Source organism: Peromyscus eremicus, chromosome 4, assembly GCF_949786415.1.
Source record: "Peromyscus eremicus chromosome 4, PerEre_H2_v1, whole genome shotgun sequence".
Taxonomy (NCBI): Eukaryota; Metazoa; Chordata; class Mammalia; order Rodentia; family Cricetidae; genus Peromyscus; species Peromyscus eremicus.
The window spans coordinates 153,097,349-153,110,952 of record NC_081419.1 but is presented as its reverse complement, the minus strand read 5'-3'; positions in this window follow the sequence as shown (position 1 = coordinate 153,110,952).

Sequence of the window (13,604 nt, the reverse complement as noted above, 5' to 3'; positions counted from 1 at the left end):
AGAGGTGCAAGCGGGAATAACTGCTATGGTAAGAGGTTTCTCTTTGGGATAATAAAAGTGTTCTAAAATTAGATTGTGGTGATGGATGCACAACTCTATAAATCTGCTAATATCACTGACTTAAATAGGTCTAATAAGTGAACTGGAGTTACACAAAATTACATTTCAGGCCAGGCATGGTGGCACACACCTTTGATCCCAGCACTCAGGAGGCAGAGGGAGGCAGATCTCTGAGTTTGAGGTCAGCCTGGTCTACAGAGTGACTTCCAAGACAGCCAGGACTACACCAAGAAATCCTGTCTGGAAAAAATAAAAACAAAATTATATTCCAATAAAATTGCTGTTTTAAAAAAAAAGTCAGTGGTGCATACAAGTGTCCCAAGCAGGACTTGCACACACATATACAATCTCAGAGTAGACTCACAGCAGGAGACAGGCTCGTAAACACTGGCTTTCTACCTGGTCAGGGGAGGAAGACACCGTTTACAGAGTCTTATGTGCTGCCAGACCCCTGAGAGTAAAAGATATGGAAGGAACTCATTCCAGCACCTTACAGAGTGAACTTAAAAGATAGGGTAGAGATTCAAATTTCAGTATGAGTCTGCCTAGGGGAGAAGATTCTAGATTCACTTCAGTAGAATTATTAAGTGGATGTTTACATCAAAAAATATTCTGGGTGCTGGTGAGATAGTTTAGTGGTTAAAATCTCTTGCTGATCTTACAAAGGACCCAGGTTCAGTTCTCAGTACCCACATGGAAGTTCATAGTCATCCCTAACTCCTGTTATAGGTGGGTCTAAAATCCTCTTCTGGCCTCTGCAGGCACCAGCCATGTACATGGGGCACATACATACAAGCTTACACATAAAAAAAATAAATAAATCTTTTTTTTAAAAAAAAAATAGCATTGTGACAATAGGAACTGCCCAGAAGAGATAAACTTCCTCCCATAGGTATGTGAGTTCCAGGTCTTGAAGACATGCCAACAGCTTGTGGGCTACCTCTGGGGGCTGCTGTACAATGCAAAAGTTCCAGCATGCCACCTTTGGTTTTCTATCCTAGGCCTGAGAACTTATGTCCAGATTCATCTTAATCCATAGTGACCCAGGGAATGCTGGACTAGGGATTCAGGGAAAAGATGATTATATAGAAGTGCTGTGGAATGGTCCACAGAGAACAGGTGAAGCCTGCCTATCCTGTTCCTTGCCCAGGGACAGTTGTAGCTCCATGCAGTCAACATGGGCCAAGGGAGACAGCTGCTTCTGCAAGCCAGGAAGTCCCATGACAGATAGTTACAGATGAGATGCTCTTCTGTTTCTGCCAAAGCAGTGTCAGGGTACATCAGTAGTTAATCTGTATCTGAGCAGAAGGTTGGACAATCATGCCTGATGATCAACAAGGCATACAGAAGTATCCCTGCACCTGCCTATGCAGTCCCTGCCTGAAGAGGTAGCCTCCTAAGCCATTCTTAAGTTGTTCTGCAGAGCAAGGCTGGGCAGCTGAACCCTAGAGTTAGGTATAAGCTTATATCTTGCTGTTCTAAAGGTGAAAAACTTCCTACATTTTATCTCAATCCTTCATCTTCCTCTTTTTGCTACTGTCCAAGGGTTAAGGCACAGCCGAGAAAAGCAAGAAGGAAAAATCAAGTAAAATAATAAATAATATAAAGGCCACAAAGCTGGCCACAGCTCACTTTAGACTTTGGGAACAACTCCCTGGGGCCCTAAGAAGACAAGACCCTAGAGATAATGAATGACCTAACCCTACCATTTTACAGTGGGCTACTAAGTTGAACCCAGCACTGGGGCCACAGGCTAGCGTCTATTCTCTAGCACAATGCTCTAGGAAAACAATGGGGGAGGTAAGGAGCATGCACTGGCCAATCAGGAATGACCTGAGCATCAAAGGAAGGCTGATGAAATTATACATATGTCTTAAAAATTAACAAACTGAGGGGTCTGGAGAGGTGGCTGAAGGGGTGGATTAGTGATTAAGAGCACTGGCTGCTCTTCCAGAGATCCTGAGTTCAATTCCCAGAGCTCACATGTTTGTTCACAACCATCTATAACTGTAGTCCCAGAGGATCTGATGCCCTCTTCTAGTGTCCAGATGTACATGCAGATAAAACACTCATATTCATAAAAACATATAAAGTAATAAATCTTTAAAAACAAAATGACAAAAATTAACAAACTGAGAGTCTAAGGGAAGAGGATGCCTCCACAGTGTCTAAATACTTCCTTCTAAAAACTAATTAATTGTAGAAGGAAAAGAGTGACATTGGGGACACACTGGAATGTCCCATCTGAATTGAGTATAAAGTTGGCATGTCAGAACAAGGAACTTGAGAGTCCGGCAAAGAGAAAAGAATTTCACTTTGGTGTTCCTATGTAACCTAAGTTTAATCACAGGCAATGTCAAACAAACCCAAATTGAAGGGCATTCTTCCAGTGTTCTTCAGAAGGCTCATCATCATGAAAGACTTATTGTGGAAGTCATTCCTATTTCAGACTGACCAAGGTAAGACAATAGGATACAGCACACTCCTCAATGATCTGAAAACTAAGCCAGCAAAGACAAGGGGGTCTTCCCTGAAAGATACACCTGCCAGCATCCCTCTAGCAGCATACTCTCAAGGGCGTCAGAAGAAATGGTTTTGTTCTATACTTGAAACATTTCTGTGGGTTTGAAATTGTTTCAAAAAACATAAAAATTTAAATAGCATGGATAAGAAAAAATAATTTAAGTTACGAGTGATCAGTAGAGTCCTCTGTGAAGAAGTAAGATTGAAGCAGGACAAGAGGGGAGTCTTTAGGCACAACCCAACCCCTTAAGCACCTGCCCTTTGTGGAGGCCCTTCTTTGCCCTTCCCCCTGCATTGGCCTCTAACTCACAAATCTGCACAGGCTCAACTCCTCTGGTCTTTTTTTTGAATTGCTGCTTGGAACTCTGCTTCTGGCCTAGTGAAAATCCAGAAACCACCCCCAGACCAGAAAGTATGGTAGCCTGAAAGTGTAAGAGAAGGATGGGATCCTAGAAACTAAGGATTTCTTGGAGGTTGCCTGGCTGCTTCCACCCATACAAACTCTTTTGGACCCTTGTCTCCCTGCCATCCCTCCTGGAGTCCCTGAAGCTCCAAACTGCAACCCTTTCCTCTCCAACCCTTCCAACCCTGGAAGAATACAATTACAATAGATGTTTCTGGCTCTAACCTTGGTAGGTAGGAGCAGACAGATCCAGGGACAAAACAGCTTCTGCTAGGAAACAAACAGGGCTGAGAGGGAAACCAGGGCAAGTTTTGCTTTTTCTTTCCTGACTTTTTTTTTTTTTTTTTTTTTTTTTTTTTTTTTTTTTTTTTTTTTTAATAAAACTGGAATCCAAAGAGAAGAATGAAGACTTGCTGAGTGGCGCAGACAGACCTGCTTTTGCTGAGTTCAGGTGAAAATGAGAGAAGAGAGAGGTGGGAGCAGGGGGAGTCTTTGCACATTTCTCTCATTATTTTGCTTCTAAATCAGCCTCTCTGGTACTTTCTCTATTCAATAAAAGCCAAATGCAAGCCATGTCCCCTAATCTCTCCAACAGCAGCTCACTGCTGAGAAAATAATACAGATGTAACTTCCAACATCACACACTTTCTTTTTCATTTATATGCAAATAGTGACCTTTCACCCAGGCTGTCTCAAAGAAGTGTTTCCTTAAAAATGCAAATAGCATGTTGCAGACAGTTACTATGGCTGAGTCTTTCTTATATTATTATCATTATTTCTTTTAACCTTACCAGTGCTGCAAAACAACAGCTAAACTGCTCTGCAGTAATAATGACTTTTCAAACCAAATCACAGTACTGCCTCTTCAGGCAGCATGTCATTGGAGGCTGCCAGCAGAAAAGAAGGATGTTCAACCTAGGCAGCAGTGTTCCAAATGGACAGTGTCACACTGCTTTTACCCATCAGTGGCTGTGATAGTGGTACTGCCACATGGCCAGGTCTCAGCCCCAACAAAGTGCCTAGACACCAGTAGGACTATTGTGATACACTCAGTCTCAAGTAGAGCTCCACACTCAGCTCTGACCTGCACTGGGCTGCAGAGAACTCAAGATGCTCTTGGAGCCTCAACTGTCACCATGCAAAAACTATCCAGAACAGTAAAGGTGGAGATTCTAGAAAGAAGTGGCTCCCAAAAGCCACTTAGGGAAGCAGGAAATGTGCTAAAGAAGAAGCTAAGAGGAAGAAGAAACAAGCACAACCAACTTACTCAGAGGCACTTCAGAACTCATTCCTGATTGACACCTTGATCAGGCGAGCCCATGGGTTGTGGATAACACCAGGGGAAATGCCTGCAGTTTCCCCTGAAGAGTTGGATAGGTTAGGAAAGCAGGTGGTAGATGGTCAAGCTGATAGCTAGTCTCACTGAGTCATGACCAGAAACACCTTTTCAAACCAAGTAAAAATAGACTTGCTATGTGAACTCTGAGGCCAAGCATAGGCCCTGCTCTTTTCTGCGGGACAGAGAGGCAGGTTGAGTTCAGAACTACACATGCTAGTGATATCTCAAAGGATGTCCTGGCTCTAAGACCAAATAGGCACCTGTATCTAAACTGGAATTCTTACCCAGGAATACTAGAGCAGTCTAGCTCAGAAAGGAGCAGGCTCTATCTCTTCTCTCCCTTGCCTTGAAGACCTAGGAGGTGATAGTTTTAAAAATAGCCTCATTTTCCTCCTTCCATCCCAGTTCCTCTAATTCTAAGACCTCTTCTCAAATTCAAATTTGGCTAAAGAAGTGCAAGCCCAGGCAGCTACATCCTGCCCACAGCCTTACCATCGTGCCCTAAAGTGACATTTCTACTGCAAATTTTTAGGCTTAGCACTATGGAAAATGGGTACTAATTTTCCAAACAGGACACAAGTGCTCAGTATAGATGCCAACAGAAAGTTTTGGAGAAAACACAAATATGTCAAAACTTCCATTAGCCTTGTCTCTTGAGGAACTGACTGGCAAAGAGAATGATGTCCAGTATGTCCAGTGGTATGAGTCTACCAGGTCCCTGAATCATAGCTCTCTGCACTAACTCTCAGCTCCCAAAACCTTCAAGGGTTCTATAGGAAAAGTTGAGTTCTAACTCTTGATCAATAACGATTTGTGTTCATACCCATTCTACACAGTACTAAATACCACCACACTGGGGCCAGTCACACAAGCAACCTGACAACAACTCAAACCACATAGTACCCACATTCCTCTTCCTCATACCTGGGTCATATGTCATCATTCCCACCTTGCACAGCGATCTTGCTCAATGTGACCCTGGGTGGCCTCTGCATATTCACACTAACCTTCCAAAAACCTGTTTACTTTCACTTTCATGGCACAGGCAATGTTCCCAGGCCACAGTCTCACATGGACTCAATTCTCCCCGGATGCATCTATACAAACCCAAACCCAGCTCATCATTGCCTGTACATAAAACCATATTCTTGAAGATAAGGCAAGCTACTTTGCAGAGACTCTCAGAAGATCAGGGGTGTCATAAGACCCCAACACTATATCTGACAAACTCTCCTCTTTCTAAAAGTGGATCTAATACAGACCAAGCAGATGTTCTGGCTGAGCAGATTAAAATGTCTTCTGAACCAGGCATGGTGGTATATGCCTTCAATCCCAGCACTCAGGAGGCAGAGATAAACAGATCTCTGTGACTTCAAGGTGTCTACATAGTGATTTCCAGGACAGCTAGAACTACATAGACCATGTCTCACAAAACCAAAAAATAAGGAGCTGGAGGGATGGCTCAGGAGTTAAGAGCACTGGCTGCTCTTCCAGAGCACTGGGATTCTATTCCCTGCACCCATATGGCAGCTCACAACTGTCTGTAGCTCCAGGACTAGAGGATCTGATGCCCTCTTCTGATTCTACAAACTAGACATGCGTGTGGAACATAGACATACAAGTAGGCAAAATATCCATACGCATAAAACATTAAAAAAAATAGTAAAATAAAATAAAATGTCTTCTGTACTCATTCATTACTTCTTATTAAAATAACATTGTTGTACTCATTACTTCTTATTAAAACAACATTGAATTTTTTTAAATGAAAAAAGATGAAGCAATAGATGAAGCTGGTCTTCTTAGAAGAAAACCACACTCACTCCTAAAGGCATTAACTAAGAGAAGAGGTGAGTGAAAACTGCATTGTGTGGGTTCTAAGAACAGTAGCTTGACAGAAGCCTGAAATCAAACATTTTAATTCAAGTTTTATTTGGGTTTTTAAGTGGTATTTGGGGAAATTTAACATTATATGGAGAATACGAAATATGCAAAAACCTAAAATGATTGTCACAGAACCTTCTACCTGGAACCCTAGAAACTTCTCTCAGTTGAGCAGTAGACAGTCTGTGGAGTCTACAGAAAGCAGAAAATCTGGGGGATAGCAACAGCAGCTACTCTCTTCCTTTCAGAGAAAGTCAGCATTTTTATTTCTTTTTTTTTTCTTTTTTGAAACAGTGTCTCATATATCCTATACTCAAATTTACTGTAAAGTCAAGGATGACCATGAATTTCTGATCTTCCTGTCTCTAGTTCCCAAGTACTGGGATTACAGGTGTATGCCACCATATCCAGTTTATGCAGTACTGAGGATCAAACCCAGGGCTTCATACATGCTAGGCAAGCATTTTGACAATTGAGCCACACCCCTAGCCCTTCAATCTCCTAGCTTCCCTCACCCTCTGAGCTGGGCACCAAACCTAGGATATTGTACTTGCTAGGCAAGCGCTCTTCCACTGAGCTAAATCTTCCCCTCAAAAACCTCCTTGTGCTGCCCCCAAAAAATGTTTTTCCTATAAATTCAGACTATAAAATTCCAGTTAAAATTATGCCTGTAACCAATGAACTTTTGATTACTTGTGAATAAGTTCAATGAAAAGCAGAAAGGCAGTCCTAAGACAAGAAGGCTTCTAGCAATAGAGGCAAGAAAGAAGTATCTGCTCAGGGCTCCACAGAGAAAAGCCAACAACGGCTCTGCACTGGTTTTCTAGGATTAGGATAACAGGGAGCAAGATACCTGAGTAATGTACCAGCGCCCAGAGTACCCATGAGCCAGGACCACCAGAAGCAGCCTCCTCTGCCACTCTCAAGTCCCTGTCTCAGGTCACTCTGGGTCTAGTATTGACCAAGATGTTCTGGCTGCTCTTGAACCCACCCCTACCTCCAGCCCAGGCAGTAGGATTGTTCTATCCTAAATAACCTATTTTTCCAAAATATAGGTGCCCTTCACATGAGTTTATCCAGGAAGGACTCATTCCCTAACAATCTGCTTGCTTCCAGTGAGCAGCTATTGGAAGCCTAATAGCTTCCTGGCACTTTGTCAGTCTGTAGGCACCTCGTCTATTGTGTTCACTCAGGGCTGGGTCATATAAACCAGCATTCCAAGCAGTCCAGCTATTGCTGGGCTGGGCCATGCCAGATGTGGCCTGCTGAGTTCTGAGCCAATCTTTCTACATGGCTGGCATTGGCCTCCTCTACCCCATGCCACATGCTCACATACAATATCACCCTTACCATCATCTGCACATTTGATAACCAGGACTAAAGGAGGATCAGAGTTCCAAATAGAGGCAGTGAGAGGTCCAGGCAGCACCAAGTTAATGCTGCAACCAGCGTACAAGTCAGTGTCCACAGCAGTCAAGCCTGCACTTCCATGCCAGCACACCCTGCCAGTCCTTTCTGACATCTCTGAACACTCACAAGTGTTCAAGCAGAAGCTGCCACAATACCAACACAGAAAAACTTTGTAGTTCCAAAAGTGAGGAAGGTCTTCTCAGAGCAGGCTTTCATTATGCAGCCCCTGAGAGTTTAAGACAATAGCATAAGATCTTGGGTTACCCTGAGGCTCACAGGCAATACCCTCAGTTGCTCTTCAAACAGAAGCAGTCCCCTGTCCTGAAGAAACTCCTAGGACTAAATCTGGGCTCTATAGTCCAAAGAGCATGGAAAGCATGTTGATCCAGGATGAAAAGGCTAACATATTCTTGAACTCTTGAAGGATATTATTGCTCAGGCTTCTGAATCAACAAATTCCTTGAAGTCCAGCACCACCAAAGTGCCTGGGAATAAGGTATCCTTCCTTCCTTCCTACAAATGATTCCATGAAGCTGCTTCTTTCTTTTTTAAAGTAAACTGACTCAACCTGCCCTCTTCTGCACAAGGAACACAATTTGCGGAGGGGTAGGGTCATGTCTCAATTGACAGCAGCATCCCACTGGGTGCATAAGACTAATCTTTGCTTTCCATTCTTTTGTTTATTGCTAGTTAACATAGCCATATGAACTAAGGTGATAATCGCAGCCAAAGGCCAATAGGAAGGAGTCCTAGTGGAAAGGAGCCTGGGGCTGAGGGGAGTCCCCACAGCTTGCCAGGTAAGGGCCCAACACCCTATGCTGTTGGCACCTCAGAGGAACTAGCACATCCCCTTAGTACCAATTAGAGGCTCCCCTCTCAAGTTTGCCTCAACACCTTCCTGTTTTTGTTCACTTGGCCACTAGCCTCAGAGATATCCTCAGGACTAGGATTTTTCTTTTTAAAACATTGGGTTAAAATTCATCCTTTCCCTCTCTCAAAATGACAATTAAATCATCACAGTCATTACTGTTTTATTATTATTATTATTATTATTATTATTATTATTATTATTATTACAGCTGCACATTTTGATGCCTCAACACCAAACACACGTAATCTTCAAGTCACTTCTCAGAAGCTTTATTTCAGAAATCAAGCAACCAACTTTACCAGACAATGATGTACACTGATTCAAAGGTGATGTTGAGACAAGCCTCTGTGACTCAAAGGAGCAGGCAATGAACAGCAACAGCACTGACATACAAAATTCCCTATACTTGTTTATTTTCCTGATTCAAAAAGAATATAAATCTCATGAATAGAGCCAAGTCTATGCTTCCAGAACACACTTATGTATAATGCCATCACTGTGTTCAAAGCTCAAACTGACTTCCTGTTTTTAAATATGAAAATCCAGTTACACTGGCACCATAAACAACCATACACCCCAAACAAACAAAAACACACAAGGAGGAACTGAGAAGAACAGTAACACCAAATGCTACCCATGGATCCCACAGACACATGCATCCTGGGTATTGCTCCTGAAGTTTGGAATGATGTGACAGGAAGACAAAATGCTCCCAGAATCATCTCTGCTAAGTACCTGGGGTGTGTGTCCCACCAGAAATAGCCAAGCTCCAAGTCCCTGCTTCAGATATGATCTGCTTATGGGGTCAGCATCCTTCCTGGACACAGAGCTTCTGGGTCCTATGGCCCAGGCACATCTGTGTTCCTTTTCCAGAAATACAGATAAAGTTTCTTGTCTTGATCCACAACATCCTCCGTCCCTAATGCCTTTTCTGTCTGGCATACAACATGTCCATGAGAATCTCAGAAATTCAGGAAGGACAGAGAAAGAAGAGGAACACAGAGCCCAGGCAGATCGGGAGAAGAAAGCCCTGTCCTTCAGAACAATTTAAAAAGACATCCCCCAACCTGCTTTTTCTGCAAAGAGAGCCTTCTTACAAATCCTCTCTGCTCTAGCCCTCCCCGTCTCTGTCCAAGGGGAAAAGCTAAGCCCTGAGTATCTGCCTTTGTCAGCGAAAGAACATAACATTGACTTACCTTTCCCCACAGCTATTGTCTGTCCTCTTTCAAAATGACATCACGGAAAGCAATCATGAAATTTACATGGGGGGGTGTGGGGGGAGGACGGGGGAGGGGAAGGCAGCTGCCTCCCTCACCGCAGTCACGTGTGGGGAAGCCTGTGTGTGGGTTTCAATTAAATATCTTCTCCCCTCAGTGTGCGAACTCCTAAGCCAGCTAAAGGCGATGTCTCATTTACTTAATGACCGCTCTCATTAGCAGCGGTGGCACGGGCTGGCGGAGGAGGCTCCTTTGTAAATACGCTACCCATGAACCCTTGGGGCTCCAATATATCTGTTTACTCTCTGAGGTGAAATAAATTTACAGTATAACATCAGAAAGATGGATCTGCCAAATTGAAGGTGAGAGGTGCTCCAAACCAGTAGACTTCCCGTACACTGGTCAGAGCCTCACCAATAGAAGGTGCCCATATCTGCCTAAATAGATTTATAATCAATATGCAGCAAGATTGGGTTTTCTCAAATGTAAAACACACAAAAGATCAAGAAGCATTATGCCAACCATGTTCACTCCCCTCTTCTTTCTCTGCCAGTGGTTCAGTCCAATAATTCCTAATAGCAGCAACCGGAATGACAGATGCCCTGGGTTAGCATGGCTCTGGCGAAAGTGCTTTACAATATTTATTGGTGGTTAAGAATACAACCTTCCATCATAAAAAACAGATTGCAGAATTTATTTCTCAAATGAACTAAGAATGTTACTGCATACAGAAGTACCAGGAATTTAGGTGGATTTTTTTTTTCATGAATGATACCTAAGGCCAAAGATTAAAACAGTAAAGTATACTTACAAGGAACAGAGCAGAAAATATATTTTTCTACTGTTATACTTTCCCTTTTTGTTTTAAAGTTTTAAATTCTAAAAATGTCCCAAATAGTACTAAGAAATCCCTAAGCACTGTTATTCTGACCCTAAAAACATAAATTCACTCTCTGCAAGGAACTATCGAAAAATCACCAAGAAGAGAAGCCTCTGGAACACACACCCTAGGAATGCAACCTGCCTGTCGACTTCCTAGTCTGCCAGTTCTTGGTTTTTCTCACATTCAGGGCTGAACACAGAAACAACATCAAGCGACATCCAGGGTGCTCATTTGTTCCCTCAAAACTCTTCCTTGCACTGACAAATCAGAATCACAGTATTGGAAATCGCACTGGGAAACACAAGAATGAAAACTAAATTGAGACCCTGAGAAGACATCACCACTACAACTAGAAAACAGAACATGCACAGCTCAGAAGGTATTTCAGGTTTTAATAGGAAACAAATATTGTTTCCTGGCAAGTTGTGCAGGAACACAATGTCCTGCTTGATTATCATAGATAGGCTTGGGCCCCAGAAATATGAGCAAGGTAGAGTAAGAATATTATCTTTCTCAAGGAGAGCAGGTTGTAGGGACCTTCGGGAGTGTTAGCAGAAGCCTCTCTTTTGTGAACAATTATTTTTAACATGTAGTTCTCTACATGATACATAAACTAGAGAGCTTCATTCAAAAAATCAAGTAAGTATGTTATTTCCTTTACATACAAATTAAATACAAAATGCATACAGGGCATTTATTTAGATCAAGCAAAAAGGAAACAAATGCAAGTCTGCAGTGGTCAAACAAGATGAAATATTTATTAGCCCAGGGAGAACATTTGAGACTCCTACAGTGATTGCCCACCATTTTCCTATTCTTTCATGAACTCATATCCATTAGCATAAAAGAACACATTTGGCTGAGAGCACTCCTGAAAAGCCACCTCTATCTCCTCTGGACAAGCTGTCAGAGCTGGATATTTTACATCCCAAACCTTTGGCATTCAGAAATTCTATTAAAGTCTTATCGGCAGAATGCAGGCTCAGGGTGGCACTATGTGTCATTGTTCCAGGAGAAGGTGGGATAGAAGGGAGGGCCATGTTGAATTAACCTTACTACCCAATAATATTGAAGACTCCAGAGAAGCCATTTAATTCAGATATGTGATAGTTAAACTTAAGAAATAACACAAAACAGAGAAGACAAAAGGGAGAAGCCAAAATGTGCAACAAAAAAGTCCTTGTGGGGCATCATTATTTTCTGAGGGAATGGAAAGTGTTTTTTGCACAAACCTCAGTTTGTTAGCATCTCCTAGTCCTTTGAGCATACATAGGCTTCAAGATTTTAGCTCAGTGGACTAGAATATGCTTCAGATCCTGCCTGGGGCTGCACTTTGAATATGCAAGGAAATCTCAAATCAGTAGCCAGTCAGAGCCCAGGGCTGGCAGCCGAACCAGTAAGTTAGAATTGTTTTCCAGTTGTTTTGAGGAGTAAAGGTTCAAGATCTTTGTCTGACAGTGTTGGGAGAACAAGGTGCGTATCGGGGAGGCTCTCAGAAAAGAAGCAGAGTAGAGAATTTCGCCAAGTCTTGGGTTTGATTACCTCCCTTCAGCCCTGAAATAAACTAAGTGAAAGTGGAGGCGTGCCGAAGGCTGATCAGCACTCTGGACAGCGCCACCCCCCCCACCCCCCCCACCCCCACGGAGCTGGCCTTTGTTCTCTACTAGCCAAAGCCTGGAGTATGCACTAGATCCCCAGTTGCCAGTACTCCTAGCAAGGCTAAGCAATTCCAAAATTATACTCCCAACTCAAACAGCTCCTGCTTGTGACAACATCAAGGTATAATCTAAAACCTTTTCTTCATTACATAGGATTAAATTTTGTCAGAAATTTTAAGAATCATAAAACATTTTTTACAATAGCACACTGTACCTTTAAGTTTTATTTCATAAAAGTCTGCAGGCAGGTTGCACGAGCCTTTTTAAGTTTGGGAAGATCTACAGGTAAACAATTTCTGCTGGTTGGTGGGTCCACAGACTTCTCACAGGAAGAGAAGGAGAGATTTGAAAAACTAAACTATGACTGCTGCAGGCTCACTCGGAAAGTGCTTTGTGTGCACTGGGAGAGCAGACTTAATTGTTGCTTAACTGGTAGGATCATTTCAAATAAGGTGTAATTACTTGTGTAAATCTGCACACAGACATTCCAAGTGTCAGTTCATTTGCTTCATAAAAACTCTTTCAAGTAATTTTGTTCTAAACTTTCTGCATCTGTAATTGGCACCACCTTCTCCAGTGACCAGCTGGGGGTGAGGTTTTCTTGTTTCCTTCTGAAAGCTTCCCGCAGATGGGCGCCTGCCTTAATGCTGCCGGCGACAATTAGGGCGTTGTGTGCGCAGCCGAGATGGTCAGCATTAATATTGTATAGAACAGCTGAGGGCTGGGGGGCGCTGCCCCAGGCAGGCCCTGGCAGATGGAGCAAACAAAACTGGGAGCCACTTTACCCACACTCCAGGCTGACTTTGTGTGCTTGTCTCACACTCGCAAACATTTGGCAACCAGTTTATGAGACTCACACACACACACACACATGCACACTCAAACACTGAAACTATGAGTGTGATTCGGGTGTGCCTAGCAGAAGACACAAGAAGACCGGTATAGATGTCAACCACTCACACAAAGACATGAGAAGTCACACTCCACCACCACTTTCCCAGCCTCCTGAGTCAGGAGCTGCTAATCCCTCTCCCTCATTTGGCCAGTCAGCAGACCTGAAGAGAAACTTAAGTACAAGGAGGCCCTCTACCAACCATCCACCCCACTTCCAACCATGGGTAAACTGTGTGGCTTTCACAGGGCTCTGTGCTGTCAGCACTTCTGCTGAGAGCTACCCAAGCTGTCCCCAGGGTCCCTGGCTGGCATTCAAGAGGAGTGCATGTCTATCACTTTCTCGGCTGCCCAGAAAAGAGCACTGAGGACTGGCAGGGCATCCTGGCACAACTATGAACAGCATGGAAAGGGGTGCAAGGGACTGGGGAATGGTACGCACCCAGGAAGCTCCCGCAGAGCGTC